This window comes from Nyctereutes procyonoides, unplaced genomic scaffold (assembly GCF_905146905.1).
Source record: "Nyctereutes procyonoides isolate TBG_1078 unplaced genomic scaffold, NYPRO_anot_genome, whole genome shotgun sequence".
Classification (NCBI taxonomy): domain Eukaryota; kingdom Metazoa; phylum Chordata; class Mammalia; order Carnivora; family Canidae; genus Nyctereutes; species Nyctereutes procyonoides.
In genome coordinates, this window is record NW_026575159.1 from 21,920,216 (window position 1) to 21,938,931 (window position 18,716).

Below are 18,716 nucleotides of genomic sequence, written 5' to 3' on the forward strand. Positions count from 1 at the left end.
ACATCAGTACTACAGCCTTAACTCATGAGCAGAAGTCCTGAAATCAAAAACCTAAAGTTTATCACAAAGTAGATGTATATACTGTGAACATGTTGGGGATTAAAACCCAGTCCAGCAATGGCTGTGGGACCACCAAGGTATGCCTTGGCCAGTGCCCCTTATTAGCGTGAGATCCTTCAGTGGCTGGACTTTCCCAATTAGAGGAACACGGGGCTCATGTTGGCTTACCACTGGGCTTTTATTTAGCTGAATGAAGTGAGAGTTGAATTGCAAGAAAAAGAAAAGGGATGTGCTTGCAGGCTGTAAAAAGAAAGGAAAGGGTAGTTGCTGGGGAAGATGCTGGAAGAGAAGAGAGAATTCCCAGGTAGCTATTTTGACAAGATTTTGCTGCATGCGGTGATGAAACCCAGAGAATCTGCGCTGAAATTTACCTTATTTAATGATGTTCTCTTTTTGTAGCCATTAGTGCTACTAATATACCATCCTTTCCTTTTTTCAGGCACACTGAGGACTGAACTTGGTCCTGACCTCCTTGTGCCTGGCTAAGGCCATGTGTTAGTTTCCTAGGGGTGCTATACAAGTATCACATACCGGGTGGCTAAAAGCAGCAGAAATACATTGTCTCACAGTTCTGGAAACCAGCAGCCAAAAAAATCAAGCTGTCAGCAGGGCCACACTAAAGAAACCTTTAGGGGAGAATCTTTTCTGGTCCTTCCTAGCTTCTGGTAGTTTGAATGACATTGGAATGTCTTTGGAATGCAAAGAATCCTTGGCGCTCCTTGGCTTGCAGCTGCAGCATTGCAATCTGAGCTTCCATCATCATGTGGCATTCTTCCCTCATGTGCCTGCTTTCTCTTCCTGCTATAAGAACACCATTCATATTGGATTAGGACCCACCCTAAATGAGTATGACCTCATCTTAACTTGATTACATCTACAAAGACCCTATTTCCAAATAAGATCATATTCATAGGTTTCAGGGATTAGGACTTCCGCACATCTTTAGGAGGGAGGCAGCTCCACCCACAACAGGCCATATGAATGGCTTTTGCCAATACATGTAAGCAGAAGTAACATTTGTCTTTTCTAGACTATAGCATTTAACTATTTGGGTACAAGACCTGATATAGTTCTCTTGCTCTCACAGTTTCCTTCCAATATTCTAGGGGATATCTATTTGGTAAGCCTAGGTTCTGGAGTGAGAACAACCATGGAGCTGATCCCAAATAGACATGTAATGTAAAAAATACCTATTTGTTGTCTTAGCTATCATAATTTGGAGGTTGTTTGTTACTAGAGCATAACTTTCTCTGCCCTGACTGATACATTTGTAGTGTAGGGAACTTCACATCCAGGAGGAAGTGAAATGAGGCAAATCCTGCCCAAAGGAGCTCAGAGACATGGAGGCAGATCTAATTAAAAAGCACTAAAATAAAAAAAAATAAAAAATAAAATTAAAAAAAAAAAAGCCCTAAAATCTGAACCAGAGAAACCTAAGCAGCAAAGTCCCTGGAGAAATTTCAGGTTAGAGACCTGAGCAGTTATGAGATTCTGTTTTTGTTTTGTTTTACTATTAATGAAGAGAGCACGCTTTCATTGAGTTGATCCAGTGAGCTGGACTCATTTAATCCTCACAAAGCCCCATGAAGCAAGTGCATTCTTACAGTCACGACTCTCCCCACCTTGTTTCTCACAGACAGGCTCTGTATCAGCAAATGGTCATGCAGCTCAAAGGAGAGGAAACTGTGAAAGAACTGAGAACAGAATAAGAAGCAGCACAGGAGAGTAACAAAGATTAGCCCCCACAGAGACAATGCTGGTTAATCTGGGACATCATCCAGAAGCAACTGGATGTGTGTGGAAGCTTTCCCATAAAAAAGACTTTCACAAATAAGGGTGAGAAGAGTTCCAAAGGAATTCGGGGAGGAGGTGATAGCAGGGGCAAAAACATGGTAGTGAGAAAATGCAGGGACTAATCCATGATCAAAGAGTTAAGGTTGCTCACTATAAGTATAAAGCTTTTATCAGACGTTGAGATGTGTTGAAAAAGTTCAGTCAACAGTGGAGAGACGAATTAGGTTTTTTTAAAAAAAAAATATTTATTTATTTATTTATGATAGAGAGAGAGAAACAGAGAGAGAGACAGAGAGGCAGAGACACAGGAGGAGGGAGAAGCAGGCTCCATGCCAGGAGCCTGACATGGGACTTGATCCCGGGACTCCAGGATCGCACCCTGGGCCAAATGCAGGTGCTAAACCGCTGAGCCACCCAGGGATCCCTGAATTAGGTTTTGTGACAGTTGAGACACACTCTGAGTAGACTCATGGGAGATAAACTGGGATGTGTGGTATAGGTAGAGTCTATTGTGAACACATGAAGGAATTCTGAGAGAGAAGTGACTCTGAAAAGTCAGGACATGAGAAAGTCCATGAAGTATAAGAACTGGCTAGTAGGGTGTGCATCCTTGATTACATGGTAGTAGGCACTGGCTGTGGTAGGCAGCCTTCAGTGAGCCCCACCTGCTGGAATGCATGTCTTTGCTCTCCCCTTGGAGGTGCTGGACTCACTTCCAGCAAACAGAATGCAGCAAAGGTGATATGATGTCACCTCTGAGATTAGCTTATGAAAAACAACTGTGACTTCCATCTTTGTCTGCCTGTATGTCTCTTCCCTTCTCCCTCTCACGCAGGTACCCATGCACCCTTGACATTGCTCTTGATCTCACTTACAGTCTTTCAGATCTCATAGCCCTGGTGGAAACCACCTCTTATGTGATGAAGCAACCCTGTGAAGAGGCTCACATGGCAAGAGACAGAGGCCTGCTAACAACTGTATGAATTATCTTAGAGTGAATTCCTCAGTGCTACAGTCAAGCCTTCAGATGAGACTGCAGCCTGGTCAACAACAAGGCTGCAACCTACCAGAGATCTTAAACCGAGGCCCCAGCTGTGCTGTACCCAGATTCCTCACCCACAGAAGGGGTGAAATTGTTAATGTTTGTTGTTTTAAGCTGTTAAATTTGGGGCTAATTTGTTATGCATCCATGTATAAGTAATATATCTGCTATTCCATATTAACCAGGCAGCCTAGGTCAAATTATGTAATCTGTAAAATGGCCTTAATGATAATATGTAACTTTTAAGGTGGTTGTGAGCAATAAATGAGGTAATACATTTAAACTACTAGAGCAGTGCTGAGAACATAGTAAGACTTCAATAAATATTAGCTATTGTTTTTATTATAATTATTCTGACAGACATTAGCATGTGGTAGATAGCCCACTCAGATATTGAAGTTGCACATAGAAAAAGAAATCTAATTCAGAATGCCTCAAGTGATACAAGCAATTGGCCAGTTAACAGAACTGAGGTCCAGAGATGGGGGCTTAAGCAAAGTTATCAAGATCTATGAGTCCTCTTCTCTGCAATATCCTAGGCTTCCCTGTCTCATCTCTCAGCTATTCTTTAGTCTGGCTTCCAACATTACAGCCAAATAGTCACAGCAATATTAGGCCTCATGCACTAATAACAAATCCAAGAGAAGAGAGAGCTTCTTTTCACCCAACCAGTGAATCCAGGATTTCACATTGGGAAAACCAACTGGAGTTATATTACCATGCATGGACCTGTCAATTGAAACATAGGAAAGCCCATCGCTATCCTAGTTACACATCCTTCTCTCAACCATCACAATGTGAAGATATCAAGATATAGAGCATTAGCACAAACGGGATCATTGTTAGAGATGTAATGTGGCCAATCTCATTACACCACACAGTTGCTGCTAATGGAGGAAAGACAGACCAGGATACTGAGGAGGTGATACTAATATAGACTAAAGGAGGCTATTGCTATAGTGCAGAATAAGAGCTCAAAAGATTCACACTGGGGAATCAGTAGCAAGGGGGCAAGAATCAATATGGGTAAGAGTAAGAACTACAAAGTTTATAGAAACACAACAGGATTGAGTACCTGATAGATGAGGTAGGAGGGATTAAAGAGTTTCAAGACTATGCCAATGAGAAGCAATGACACTTACAGAACTAAACCTCAGAAGGACATACAGACTAATAATAAATTAAGTATCTATCGAGTAAGTGCCAGACTCCAGATCATCACTCCTCATCCTCCTGACACCCTGTTTTCTATAAATCATTAGAATTTGACAAGCTTCTCCCTATCTCAGAATTTTATGTTTCATGTTCCCTCTTATATTTTTTCATGGTTCTTTGAAATGCTGATTCTTTCCCTACCATTTTATTTAAAGAAGAGTATTCCCCAAATCATCTATAACACCCTATTTGTTAGGAAGTCACATCAGAAAATAATGATCTTTATCTGCTCTCCACGTTAAGGGAGGATATTTTTACATCTTCTCCTTACATGTAGAACATGTCTATAAAATACCAGGATTACAAAACTATTTTTGAATTAGTGAATGAGTGACTGAATTGAATGGGATCAACAATCAACAAGATAAACACCAGCCCCTGCCTTTAAGAAGCTTACATTATAGAAACAGGCAAAATGAACCATAAGGACCACAGGATATAAATTTAAAGCAAAGCTCCATAGTGAATTCAGTACCATTCAAAAAGACTTCTGTGTAGCAAATTCCCACCAACCCTTCCCATGTTAAATAAATAAAAAGGCGAAGTGTAAAAATAGATCTTCTAGTACCTTAAAACCACAATCCTGAACAATCTAGAGGCTCCTGTATTTTCACTTCCTTTGATAGCACTTTCTCTTCAACTTCTGTTTTGTTTCCTTCTGAATTTTGATGCTATTTTGATACCAAGTACTATCTCCATTTGACAGAGAAGAATGAGCTAGGCTGTAGAGGGGAAACAGGACTTTGCAGAAGATGTATAATAATGATGTTCTCACACTCAATTCTGGAAAGAGAATAGATTCCTATGCATACTGGCAGCAAACATCTTTTATTGTATCTAGTGTTCAGTCTTTATGTAGGGCAGGATTTGAAAAATAGTGGTCTGTGAATGGTTTCCATATGATAACTACATACGGCAAAAGTAGGGACAAGTCTAGGTGGGAATTAAGGGACATGTGTTGTCTTACAAAAAGTCATCTTCTGAAATAGGCACAAACATCTACTTGTGAGAAAAACAGAAACATGCTCAAAGAGGTTAAATTCACTGTTCACCTTTATGCAGGTACTAAGTGTTTGAATCCAATTCCTGATACTGGTCTTTCTGACTCTGAAGTCTATGTTTTTCCCTGTTAAATCTTGTAGCAGGGAAAAAGCATATGTGATCATACGCTTCTCCATTCACAAGCCATCCTGAGAGTGACATGACAACTTCTCCCAATCTCAGGTGGAATTATGGATGCTTGATCCCTCACTAAACAGATGAGTAGGAAGTCATTTCTCTTAGAAGTGACTGCTTCCATGAAACTGCACCAAAACACAAGGCATACATTGTTGAAAAGGATCATTCCTTCAAAATTAGTTCTGGAAATGTGCTCTACAGACTAGTGTCTACAGTCAACAGTACTGTATTGTGCAATGAAAAATTTGTTAAGAGGGTAGATCTAATGTTAAGCGTTCTTACCACAAAGAAAAAGGGACACAGGAAACTTTTGGAAGTAATGGAGAGGATGATGGTTATGCAGGTGCATATGCATATGGCTAAACACATCACATTTTATACTTTAAATATGTGCACAGTAAACTGGTTACACCTCAGTGAAATGATTAAATATATATTACGTCAGAGTAGGCAAGGTACCAAATTCCAACCTGCTGCTACTGGGAAGATCTCTTATCATTCTCAGTTGTTATAAAGGAATACTGGTCTCCACATCAATACTCACTCATTAGCCAAGCTCCTTACTCACAGCACTACTATTCTTCAAAGGAAAATGATCTCACTCCTTCAGGGGCAATATTAGCCAAAGGGATTCTGGGTTGAGACCAGTGTCAGTTTCATCACCATGTTCAGCTGCTGTTCCCCAGAACACAGCACTGGATCAGGGTGGCTGAATCTGGAAGAGATTCTTATGTCACTCACAGAGGGAGGCAACCAGTTCACCTCCAAGGTGATTTCCATCCAGGCCATCAGCCTAAGTCTTCCCATCCATAAGGAGAATTTTGTTTGGAGAATATCATTGACTTTCCCCCTGCAACTAGATATTCAGCAAATCCAGCTGAATTCAATCCAGATATGAACCAGCTTCATATCAATTAATTCTCTCTTAATTAAAATGGCAGGGAGAATGGATAGCTTGTTGTCCCTTCAATTTTAAAAAGCCATGGAATCCTCACACAATTTTATTCACCTCCCTCTCTGCAGAGATCAACTTTGCATACCATTGATCTAGACGGTGGCACTCTTAATAAAGTTATGTTCTCATTCATTTGGGGAATATAATTAATAGTGAAAGGGAATATAAGGGAAGGGAGAAGAAGTGTGTGGGAAATATCAGAAAGGGAGACAGAACATAAAGACTCCTAACTCTGGGAAACAAACTAGGGGTGGTGGAAGGGGAGGAGGGCAGGGGATGGGGGTGAATGGGTGACGGGCACTGAGGGGGGGCACTTGACGGGATGAGCACTGGGTGTTATTCTGTATGTTGGCAAATTGAACACCAATAAAAAATAAATTTATTATAAAAAAGTTATATGCTTCTGCTATACATTATCTCAACACAGTGGTTGTGTTTCTCCCACTATACATTTGCATAATTAAGTGGCCCACTTAAATGGGCCTTCACAGGAGAGTCAGCTTCCTTCGATTAAGGTTTTAAAATAAACAGACACATACCTTCTACTTTGGTACAGATCAATAAACATTTAAATAATATTTATGGAGCATTTGCTCAGTATCAGACATTGAATACCATGCCCTGGTCTCTGCCTTTCAGAGCTCAGTGAGTGGGTAAATAAATGTAGACCCTTACTATAAGAAAACATAGTAAACACTACAAGAAAATAGCACAGAATGCCACAGGCACACCAAAAAAAGAAAGAAGTTACTTTTATATGAAGGGGAGTGAAGGTAGTAGAAAAAGAAGAGATAACACTTAAAGAGTTGAAGACATTTGATCAAGCAGAGAAAATAGGACAAATATTTGCAAAGGCAGCCCAAGTTCATGTCCAATTATGATGGTCTTTTGGGTGTATCAACTCAGCTGGCCTACAGCCCTCAGTTATTTAGGAAAACACTAATCTAGGTGTTGCTGGAGAAGTATTTTCTACACAGGACTGAAGTCCATAAGCAGCTGACTTTAAGTAAGGTAAATTTTCCTAGATAATCTGGGTGGGCCTGATTCAATCCGCTGAAAGAAAAGCAATGCTTTTCTTCTTCCAAAAAAAAAAAAAAAAAAAAAAAACACTTCCTTGTGAGAAGGAAAAACTCTACTTATGGACAGAAGCTTCAATCCCTATCCATAAGTTCCAGTCTGCCCTTCCTGGTGGCCTGCCCTATGGATTTTGGAATAGCCTAACCAGCCTCTACAATCATGTAAGTCAATTCATTGCATTACATCTCTTAATATTTATTTTCTACTAGCTCTGGCTGAAACTCCAACTAGTTCAATTTTTGGTACCTGGAAGTGCACTGTAACAAATACTTAAAAATATGAATGTGGCTTTGGAAATGGGCAATGGGCAGAAACTGGAATAATTTAGGGAGCATCACAGAAAAAAAAAGTCTACATTGCCTTGAACAGACTATTAATAGAAATATGGATGGTATAATCCACTAGTGAGGACTCAAAAAGAAATGAAGAACATGGCAGAAAAACATAAATTGCTTAAGCAGGCAAGAAGCTACTAAGAATACAAGTAAATAAGCCTTTGCAAAGCAGAGTTTTTGCCAATACCAAATGTCTTAGTTTGGGCTATTTTTAAAATGCCATAGACTGAGGCTAGGGGAGGGGGCAGGAGCTTAAACAACAGAAATTGATTCTTCATGACTCTGAAGTCTAGAAGTCTAAGGTGCCAGCCAGTTTAGTTCGTGGTGAGGGCCCTCTTCCTGATTTGTAGGCAGATGCCTTTTTGCTGTACCCTTACACCATGAAAAATGAGATCATTTCCCTGTTGTCTCTTCTTATATGGGCACTAATCCCATTCATTAGGGCCCCACCCTTATGACCTAATTACTTCCCAAAGCCCCCATTTCCAAATATATCACATTTGGGGATTAGGTTTCAACATGTGTATTTTAGGGAAACACAAATATTCAGTCCCTAACAGCAAAATACTGAGGGTCCCAAAACTAAAGTTCAGGATCTACTTCAAAGAAAAGCCCTGGTGAATACCCCAGCTGGCAGCTTATGATCACCAGAGTGTTACAGCTCGGAGTGGGGGCAAATACAATTCCAAATATAGCTGTATGAATGTTGCAGCCAAGAGTGAATGAGACCCACTCATGAATGGATTTTCATAAATCCAGGATTTACCACTATCCTAGATACCAATTAGAGAACAGGATAGACCATTACCAGAGAAAGAGAGCATCTGCAAGAGCCTCTACAAATTCCACATACGATGCCAGGCCTTCAACATAAAAAATAACAAACACAACAAAAACAAAACAAATATAAAAAGATAAAGAAATAGATCCATCAATGACCAATTTCTAATAGTGCATAACAAACCATCACACACCCAGAGAGTTCAAACAACATTCATTTATTATCTCACAGTTTCTAAAGGTCTGATCCATGCATACCATTACTGGGTTCTCTGCTGAGAGTCTCACAAGGTTGTAGACAGTGAGGCTGCATCCTTATCTGGTGTTTAGGATCCTCTTCCAAGCTCAGATTTTTGGAAGAATTGAAGGCTCCATTTTCTTGGCTGCTCAGCTTTAGAAGCCAAGAAAGGTCCTTGCCATGTGATCATCTCACAAACTGGCAGCTTACTTCTTTAAAGCCAGCAGGAGAGTCTCTCTTTAGTCTGCTATGAAGAAGTCTTATCACAGAAATGATTATCTCATCACATTTATTATACAGTGTAACTTGATTATTCCTAATCAGGGAGTGATATCCCACCAAATTTACACATTCAAGAGGGAGAGGATTATACATGCAATGTACATGGGTCAGAGAGGGGTGGAATTTGGGGCCCATCTCACAGTTCTGCTTGCCACATGAACCAAATCTTGGTTTTAACTATAATTAATATGTAATATAAAATGGATAACAAAATAGAAAATTTCACCAATAACAATTCAAATAGACATATTAAAACTGAAAAATTCAGTAACTGAACTTAAGAACTCAACAGGTGGGCTCGGGAGCAAATTAGGTGCAGCAGAAGGAAGGATCAGTCAAATGGAAGATACATCAACAGAAAATATACAGGCTGAAGCAAGGAGATTAAAAAATAAGGAAAATATAGAAAGGGTAAAATAAGATAGATCAATCAATAAATAGGCCATATACCTACATATATTTCGTGTATTTATGTATACCATATGAATAAGGCATAACGTTCTAATATATCATGTAACTAAAGTCCCAGAAAATGAAAAGACAGAAAAATTATTTAAATAGAAAAAAAAATGGGTGACAATTTTCCAAAACAAACAAACAAACAAGGATTAAGCAAACCAAGGAGGAAAAATACAAAGGAAAAATCCTACCTAAGAATATCATAGTCAAACAACTGAAAACAAAATGAGCAACAAGAAAAAATTAAAACAGAAAAAAAAAACACATTAATTTCAAATGAGAAACAGTAACAGGTAAGGATGACTTAGCAACACAAACAACAGGAGCCGGAAGACAAGGAAAGAAAGCCTGTAAAGGACTGGAAAACAAGCAATTGACAGAAACGCAGAACTCTAGACTCAGAGAAAATAATCCTCAAAGTAAAGGTACCAAAAAGACATTTCCAGACAAGCAAAAAGAAATAATTTGTATTCTTATGCAGAGAAAACTTAAGAGAAATTTTCAGGCAGAATGAAAAAGATCCCAGATGCAAACACAGAAATGGAGGCAGAAATGAAGACTAATAGAAGAGGTGCCTGGGTGGCTCAGTTGGTTAAGCGTCTGCTTTAGGCTCAGGTCAGGACCCTCAGATCGAGCCCCACATCAGTCTCCCCGCTTAGCCGGGAGTCTGCTTCTCCCTCTGCCTGCCGCTCCCTTGCTTGTGCTCTCTCTCTCTCTCTCTCTCTCTCTCTCTCTGTCAAATAAATAAATAAAATCTTTAAAAAGAAGAAGAAGAAAAGAAGAAGAAGAAGAAGAAGAAGAAGAAGAAGAAGAAGAAGAAGAAGAAGAAGAAAAATGGCAAATATGTTGGTAAGACTAAATGAATATAGACTATACAAAAAAATAAAATTTTATGGACTTAAAATACATATAAAATTATAATGAATATAAAAATATCCAAAATTGGCAATAGCAAATTAAAGTGCTCAAAGTATCAGTATTATTGGGATATAGTAAAAATATTAGTTTATGGGGATCCCTGGGTGGCGCAGCGGTTTAGCACCTGCCTTTGGCCCAGGGCGCAATCCTGGAGACCCGGGATTTAATCTCACGTCGGGCTCCCGGTGCATGGAGCCTGCTTCTCCCTCTTCCTGTGTCTCTGCCTCTCTCTCTCACTGTGTGCCTATCATAAATAAATAAAAAAATTAAAAAAATATATTAGTTTATGTTAAATACATTTATCAGTTTGTTAAATTTAATAAATCTACAACTGATCTTGTAATCTTTAGAATAACTACTTGAAGTGTAACTAAAATCCTAATAAAGAGGAGAAGCAAAACTTGGAGGGGAAATGGGATCTAGAAATACTTGCATATTCCTAAATACTGCAAAAAAAGAAAGATTTAACATGAAACAAGTGGATCAAATGAAAATAAATAAGAAAAACATTTAAAAGCACAAGTACATCACTAACTATATTTAATGCTAATGGACTAAATTCTCGAATTGAAAGATCCACACTACCTGACTAGGGAAAAAACCTGTGCATTGTTTACGTGTGATATACCTTAAATATAAGGACACAGAAATATTAAAACTCAAAGGGGTTAAAAAGACGAACCAGGCAAAAACTCACGAAAAGAACTCGGGGTAGCTAATACTAATCTCATCCAGTATCATCCAAGCTATGGAGTGTTACTAGAGATAAAGAGACATACTTATGATGCAAAGTCAATTTGCCAGATATAATCATTCTAAATTTACATACACCTAATGACACAACATCAACTGTATAAACTTCACAGAAAACAGAAACATAAACATAATGGGAGATCGATGTGCCATATACCACCTCTCCAACACAAGGCCAGTCTCTTCCCTGACTGCTCTTCTGTTTCTCTACACAGGGGTGCTGCAGGCATCACAGTTCCCCAGCAAAAATACTGGTTTTTAACCTTTCTTGGCTTTTAAATGCCACTACTTCTTCTCCTGGTAATCATACCTTTATCCTCTATCACCTCCAAGGTCCAGTTCAAATATCACCTCCTCCATCAAGCCTTCCCGGAGTCCCCTAAATGAGAATATGTGAGTCCTCCCAAACTCAGACATACCTTCAAAGCCCTTGGCGATTTCTACCTTAAATTCTAATTATTTTTGCACGTGTCTTAATGTCTTTCAGTAAGACAGGGCTTCCATAAGCTTCAACTCTGCACAGACTATGCTTGACAGAACATGGTCCAACCCTTAACAGGAGCTCAATCGATCACTGTTAAATAAATGAATAATACATTTTCCCACTCACCTTTCTCCTAAAAGTGTCAGCCAACTCCAAACCATGAGAGGGAGAGAAAATTAAAAATCTGTTTTTGAAGAAAACAGAGCTTATTTCAGACAGGAGTTCCCCAAGCCGCAAGCATTCAGAACTTCTGCAGAGGACTGCACCCTTCAAATGGGGCTCCCCAGGGCAGCCCCAGTGGCTCAGCGGTTTAGCGCCGCCTTTGGCCCAGGGTGGGATCCTGGAGACCCGGGATCAAGTCCCACATCAGGCTCCCTGCATGGAGCCTGCTGCTCCCTCTGCCTCTGTGCCTCTCTCTATCTCTCATGCATAAAATGAATAAAATCTTTTTTAAAAAAAAGATATTCAAATGGAGCTCCCCGGAAGCTGTGATAGAATTCCAGATGCACAATACCCTGCCTTGCCAAGACCTCAGGCCTAGCTCACCTTCTCCGGCTACAGCAGATGCTACCTCCTGGAGCTGGTGACTCTTACTGTCTTATTGTACATCCAAATGCTCAATTAAATTAGTTACCGCGTTTCTATTTCCCACACCCTTGATTTTCTACCTTTTCTCTAAGACAGAGAGCACAGGTGAAAGTGACCGAGACAGGGGAGTGACATGATTTAGCAAGGCTGCACTTCCAAAAGAGCTGCTTGCCTTTGGTGAGACGCACTAAGGCCTCAAATTCTCTGCTCCATCATTTCTAGCAAGGAAATCATAATGCTACTTATTGTATAAGGTCGTTGTCAGAACCAGATGAGAAAATACATGTGAGGTCACCCAGCAACACCTGTAAAGAAAGTTTAGCTCCTTCCCCACCTTGTTCCAAAAATTCGCTGGTGGGAGAAGAAAGATCACAAACCCATACCCATCATCTCCCTGGCAAAGAACAGAGAGGTTCACCCTGGCTGGCTGGCACTTCCAGCAGCTTTGCAGCCATTCTGAGGATCCCTTGTGCACCAGATGACACTGGATTTCCAATAAACCACTCCACACCAGGACATCGCCCTGACAGAGGCGCCGACTCCTGTCCAAACCTGAGCTGAGCCTGCCATCTAGAGGACACCCGTGGACAGGCAGGCACCAAAGCTGACTTCAGCGCCTGGAAGAGATGAAGCTCGCCTCCTTCACTGACAAACATGTACTGAGGTTCTGCTATGAACCACACACTGCAGGACAGGGTGCGACAGCCCGCAAACAAGTGGCAAGTTCACATTCTGGATGGATCTCAGTGGCCAAAGTGAGACCAGGTTTCTGGGAGAAGGAGGAGTCCCTCCTCTAACGGTACAGAGTGAATTTGTTTGCTGAGAAGTCACACAGCCAATTAGTAGAAGGGCTGAGCTCCATGCAGAGGATTTGGGTTCCAGACTCTGAGCACTCAGCACAACTGTGCGGAGCATCAGAAGGCCCCACTCCTCATTTTACAGCCAAGGAAACCTGGACCACACAGCTAGAAAGTAAGCAGCGCTGGGACCGTGGAGCCACTCTTGCATTGTCAGTGCTCCTTCTAGGACAGCAAGAGACTGACCTATGCTGAAAGGAGCCATACTCTAGGACAGTGTAGACAGAGGGCTGTGTATGAAGTTTTCCAGACTGAATGTCCTGCAAGGGCAGGTATGCAGAAACCAGTTGTTTTTATATCTCGTTGAAGCCCTCACTTCCAACGATGGAATAAATGAGGAACCCTGGCCTCTGGCCTAGATTCACATATCTCTTCTCACCCTATAAATCTGGTCCATTTGGAGAAAGCCTCTCTGACTTCCATGGGCGTTCCTTCAGTTGCCGGGAATGTCTCTACATTTGGAATTTGTGCTTATGATCCAGGAATCTCTTTACTTATGAAAGGTGGCAATGAGGTTCCATACAATTCAGGACATTTAAACTGGAAAGGAAATCTATTTTCCAGAAGCTAGAATGTGCTCCAGGATGCTAAATATTTCACCAACATTATATCCTTTTCAGACCCATATTATAGCTCTTTGTTGCGTTTGCAGCCAGTTTGGGTTCATCCACAAAGCCATTAGACAAACATGCATTCTACACCTCCTGTGAGCCAAGTCCTAGGCCAAGCAAAGCACCGAGGATTCAGTGATGAACACAGCAGCCACCGAAACTGCCCTCACGGAGCTTGCGTGTCATTATCCCGGTAATTGTGTCATGGTAGGATGAATGCACAGAAAGGAAAAAGATGGCTTCTCTGAATAAATGCCAAGGATTCTCTGACTGCAGAATGGAACTGGATTTAAGATCAGTTTTCTGCTCACTCCCCAAATGCCCACAGCATTCTATGCACACTTTTCTCAGGGCCCTGCTCAACATTTTTGCTGTCATTATTTCTCATTTTGTGTTTTGGCTTTCGTTACAATTTGTACTTGTCTGTATCTCCCACAAGACTCTCGGCTTCTTGAGGTCAGCAGAAATTTCTACCAAACAGTAGGTGCTGGCTGAACTTTTTGAATAAATAAAGGAAAGAATCAAAGTGAACCAATCAGTCAGTCAACTTTCATATTACTGATAAAATCACCACCCTAAAGTATTTAATTTGAAATGCATGAGGCTATAGACATGGTTCCTGGAGACTGGCAAAAATTTTAGAGTTACACATTTCTCTATCCAAGTTTATCACTGCAAGTCACTCAGCATTTATTTCCCAAGCAATCTGTCAGACGCAGTGCTGGATGCGGAGGAGCGTTTATATAATGAGCCATCAGATGCCTGAGGATTCTCAGAGAGGACCATGTCCAACACAAGCAGGAATAGTCAGGGTAATGGAAAAAGGAATAACCAGGCTCATCTTTGCTGAAGCCAAATTTACCTGAAATCCCTCTATTACTGGAAAGAGCTGCCTCAGTGGAGCCCTCTGTCCCACGAATGGAAACAGGTGAGAGGTATGTCGAAAGACTGTGCCACAAAGGAACAGACACTTGCCAGAGCACGCTTAGTTCCTTTAAATATAAATATAAAACATTGAGAAATAACTGTTGGCAATCCCCAACTTGGTTTTCAGTGAAGTCATGATATCTCCTGGTTGCATCATACCCTTCAAACCAATCACCCTGGAGCGCCTTTACTCGCTTTTTAAGACTTGGGTCAGATCACACTTTGACTTGACAGCACTCCCCAACCTTTAGAAAGTTGGCCCCCGAGTACATTATATGCACCTCTAGTCATAAGTTGTTAAAAAGAAAGGCCAGCGTATGAGATACTACAATTTCATGAGCATCTATCTGTGCACCCAATACTGAGCTAAATACCCTCTCACAGAATTAACTCACAAGCATACAAACATGGCATGCCATGTATTATGGACTCTTTTACACACAAGGAAAAATTATGTTGAGGGAGGCTAGGTCAATGGAACCAGAACCTTAATCCAGGTCCTATCCTGCAAAGCCCACTTTCTTGCCCTTGTACCAATATTTCTCAAAATGTCACATAGGACCTACACATATTGTTTGCTTCATCTTTATTTTATTGTTAGGTTTCAGCTCCCATTAATGGCAAGTCATACTGGTTTTTAAATTATGGTAAGTATGTAAATTTCTGCATTTAAATACATTATCTTTTAATGAGAGATTTTTTTTTAAGATTTCATTTATTTATTCATGAGAGACATAGAGACATAGGCAGAGGCAGAAGCAGGTTCCCTACAGGGGAACTCGATGCCAGGATCCTGGGATCATGCCCTGAGCCAAAGGCAGATGCTCAACCACTGAGCCACCCAGGTACCTCTGAATGAGAGATTTAAAGAAATCTGTTATGTGACAGTACAACTGGCATGAGGATATATATAATACCATAAGCATGACACACAGCTGACTAATATCTGGGAACTCTGCTTACTCTACATACTTCCCTACTTGTCATTACTCTGTTTACCTCTGGACTAGTCTCTCAACCCAGAGTGCACACTAGAATCACCCAATTTTATGCCTAGATCCTTTTCTAACTCAATAAAATGTTTAGGTCTTCACTCTTGGAGTGAAACCTAAACATTATTTTTTCCCCCCACAGGAAGTTACTTGTAATAGCAATCAGGGTTAAAAAGCCTGGGTTACACCCAAGACACAAGACACTGCCTGGCATGTAGTAAGAGATCAACAATGAGTATTCAGTGAAAGTTATGTCGTCCTGAACTCCTCCCACCAAGCCTAAAGCCCTGAAATGCACCACTGGGACCACATTTCAGATCATATCCTCTAACATGTTCATTAAGCGCATAATGTGATGCCGAACAAAAGGCCTCTGTATGGACCATCAATCTGTTCTGGGGTGACACTCTGTTATGACCAAACCAACATTAAATAATCCCCAATTCCTCATGCCCAACAGTCTGTCGACTTTGTGTTTCCTTTCACTGAAGGATTTGAGGCAATTTACCCCAACCGTAAGCAGAAGGCATCCGTGTTCTGAATGAGAATGCCATACACCTGAAAGGTGGTCCCACGAGAGCCCCTCCCTCATCATGCAACTTGTGCCCTGTACCTCCTCAATGCTTCTTCTCATCACTCTAGGTGGAACTGATAACTAATGCCCAACTCTCACATAAGGATCAATCTGGTGGAGTGAAAAGGGATGGATTTTAGGAATGGACAGACCCCAAATTAAATCACCTATCCACACTACTCTCCAAAAGCACTTGCTTCTTCATATTAAAAATAAGATGAAGAATATTTATCTTGTAGAATTAGAGACACTAAATGGAAAGCTCCCCATGCATGCCTAGCACATAGTAAGTACTTCAGAAAGATGAATATATAACTTCTCCAGAGTTGGAGAAAGGAAGGAATGAGGATCTATATAAGGTTCTACAAGATCATTATGACTATCAGAGGTATTATTTCCCCCTGTACATGCAAACACAGCATTTTCCCCACCCTTAAAGAGAAAAATGAGCTTTTGTGCCTTTCCCAAAAAAGATGGACTCAAAAGAAGTTCTTCAAGGCTTAGAAATGCATGTCACTTTACTGAGTCAATATATAGCTTTAGGTAACAAATAGCCTTTTCCAATAATTCTATCATTATTTTAACATTAGTTGGAAAAGATATAAATGCTGAAAATTAAAGAGACTTGGTTTTATCTGTGCTTGAAAAACAAAGCCTGAGAAAGAGCTATTTTGTAGGGTGAATTCTTGACTTTAAAATATGCCCTGAAGGACTAACTAAAAATGGCTCCATGGACCCTTATTACACTAAGAAATCAAAGCATCTTTAACAGGAAAGCATCACTTCCACATCCTTTAGATAGCCAGAGTTAAACCTCAGGACTGTTTTCTCATTATCCACACAAAAAGGAAATTCTCCTATTTAGTGAGCAAACACTTATTGAGTTCCTGCTGGGTGCAGTGTGCCATTTCAACCAACGATTTCTTAAAACTCACCATACGGAAATAACTATCCTAAGATTCTCCTCTTCTAATTCTCTTAGTTTAACCATGTGACAATCTATTTATATCAAGTTACAAAATCATCGTCACCACCACCACCACCACCACCACCACTACCATAAGTGTCTACTATGCAAACTCTTCGTGCTTTATAGGCACTATCTCAAATCCCAATGCTCTCATCATCAACCATAATAAATACATATCTTGATACCCAATTTATAGAGGAAGAAGCCAAAGCTTAGAAAGAAGGAATCTGATCAAAGTCACATCGCAAGTAAGTGATAGAGGTAGCACTAGAAATCATGTCTAATTTTGCCTGAAAATAACGCCTGCACCGAGTCCAGGTGAACTTAGAGACCACTGCAGTCAATGCTGAGATTAAGCCAATCACAGCACACACATGGCAGAGCCATGATCAACCAAGGATTTACTGACTCATTTTATTTAGACGTTTGGCTTGTTGATTTGGCCTATTTAGCATAGACAGATCTTTCCCCAAAGGTTCTTCCTTTTTCTTACTTCAAACATCATAATTTATAGGACTGTCAATGAAAGGATCTCTTCAAGATAATCTAATCTGATTCCTTCTCATGCTAAGATGAGGACGGTGAGGTCCAGAGAAGGGACTCATTTGCTTAACATGATATAGGATGTCATCAATACAGCTGTGGGCTCCTGATTCCCGTCTCAGTACTTTTTGTTTTAGATTTTATTTATTTATTTATTCAGAGAGACACAGAGAGAGAGAGAGGCAGAGACACAGGCAGAGGGGGAAGCAGGCTCCATGCAGGGAGCCTGATGTGGGACTCAATCCCGGGTCTCCAGGGTCACGCCCTGGGCTGCAGGCGGCACTAAACTGCTGAGCCACCCGAGCTGCCCCCTCAGTACTTTTTCTAAGACATTTCATTCCATATCAACAATGTTGTTTCTGTCCTATACCTGATGCATAGGGTCAGCTTAGTTGATCTGGTTAAAATAAATAATGTAAAATAAAACATTAAAAATTGATGTGCTTGGCCCTGGATGAACTCACATGAAAAAAAAAAGAGGGAAAAGACATTTCTAGGAAACATCTAGAACAAAGGCAGAATCATGAAAGAAATCCAGCTTAATGTGTTCAAAAAAGGAAATCCATCTGGTATACATAGCAAGGGAAGTAAAAAGACAGAATAAATTATTCTTTCCCTCAAACTTCTTCTCAGGCATTAGAAATACAATGGTGACTGTGATATGGTCCAACCTTCAGGAAATTTATAATCTTTAGCTGCTTAAACAAGAAAACAGGTAATTACAATACTGTATGGTAAGTGCCATGATAGGAGTAAGGCCAAGGTATGTCAGAAGCATAGAGGAGGAGCTCATGATACAGACAGAGAAAGCTTTACTGGAAGAAGTGGAGGCTATAATCAGGGTCCTGAGGAGAAATAGGGCTAGTGGAAGACCAGTCAATAAAACCATTCAAGACAGAAGAATCAAATGAAAGGCAAGGCGATGAAAGAGAACACGGCTTGTCTTGAGTATAGTCCAGAGTTCAGTATGGTAAACCCCAAAGACTGAAGAGGTGACAGTGAAAAGCAATGCTGAGTACAAGACATGGACCAGGTTGTGCTGGATGTTATATAGATCATGCTTAATTTTTGAGGCATTATCCT